The sequence below is a fragment of the Pteropus vampyrus genome, unplaced genomic scaffold (genome assembly GCF_000151845.1).
Source record: "Pteropus vampyrus isolate Shadow unplaced genomic scaffold, Pvam_2.0 Scaffold93, whole genome shotgun sequence".
NCBI classification, from domain to species: domain Eukaryota; kingdom Metazoa; phylum Chordata; class Mammalia; order Chiroptera; family Pteropodidae; genus Pteropus; species Pteropus vampyrus.
In genome coordinates, this window is record NW_011888874.1 from 5,001,508 (window position 1) to 5,002,601 (window position 1,094).

Sequence of the window (1,094 nt, forward strand, 5' to 3'; positions counted from 1 at the left end):
CCGTGGAACTCTGGGTTTTTCCAAAGGCTGCTGTTACTTCTAGAGACTCTAAAAAAAATCAAATACCAGTTTCATGTTAGAGACTATTCTTCTCTGGTTTATTAAATGGTTAACTGAAAATGAAAATGTTTTAATGTGTTAGACTTTTAAAAAACTCAATTCGGTTTGGCTCATGTTTTGTTCTTTCAAAAAAAAAATACTATGGTTTAATTCAGGATTTGATGTGTTGGCTGTCGTTTAACGACACAGATCACTGGATCAAGAGGCAGAGACCTGGATTCTAGATCCTGGTCTGCCACGTGCAGGTCGCGTGACGTTGGACAAGTAAGTAGCTTCCCTCAACCTTCGTTTCGTGCATGAAACATGAGGAGTTGGGAACACCAGGAGTTCCTAAAGCTGAGTGACCCCAATTCATGGCTGTCTGTGAAATGGGAGCCACAACAGTGCCTCAGAAATCCAAGAAACGGCTCTCAATAAATCCAGTGCTTATTTAGGATAACATCAGACAGGCCAGTGCAATGGTGTATGCATAGAACAAATTTTAAATGCATCCAGTAGATAATAAATGCCATATTAATTTGACATACATCATCATCTATTTATTTATTTGTTTGTTGGTTTGTTTTATGCCTACAGCACCTGGTCTTCCTAGGTGGTCTCCCATCCAAGTACTAACCAGGCCTGACCCTGCTTAGCTTCCGATATCAGGCGGGATCCGGCTTGTTCAGGGTGGCATGGCCATAGACCATCATTATCTACTTTTAAATACATGAAGAAACTTTTCTTTAAAAAGCAGAAATATTGTATGGTTCCTTTATATCTTTGACTCTTACTTCCATTCTATTTCCCATAAAGAATTTTATCTTAAATAAATATACTTTATGTTTAGAAATTTTTATTGATCATTGAATAAATTACTCTGTAATAATAATATGTATATAAATTAAATATTTTTTTCTAATGGTTATAAGGTTTTATGTGCTAATAATTTGTCTCCTCTGTATTGAATTACCATTGCAATAATTAGAAATACACAATTGACTAAACGACATAATCACATTATAAAATTTGGCAATTTTTAAACATATAAAGTA

General features: G+C 34.9%; 1 pseudogene; it reads right to left on the minus strand.

Annotated features, from left to right (window-relative positions):
* Positions 1–627: 627 nt before the first annotated feature.
* LOC111742398 lies at positions 628–746 on the minus strand (annotated as a pseudogene).
* Positions 747–1,094: the final 348 nt, after the last annotated feature.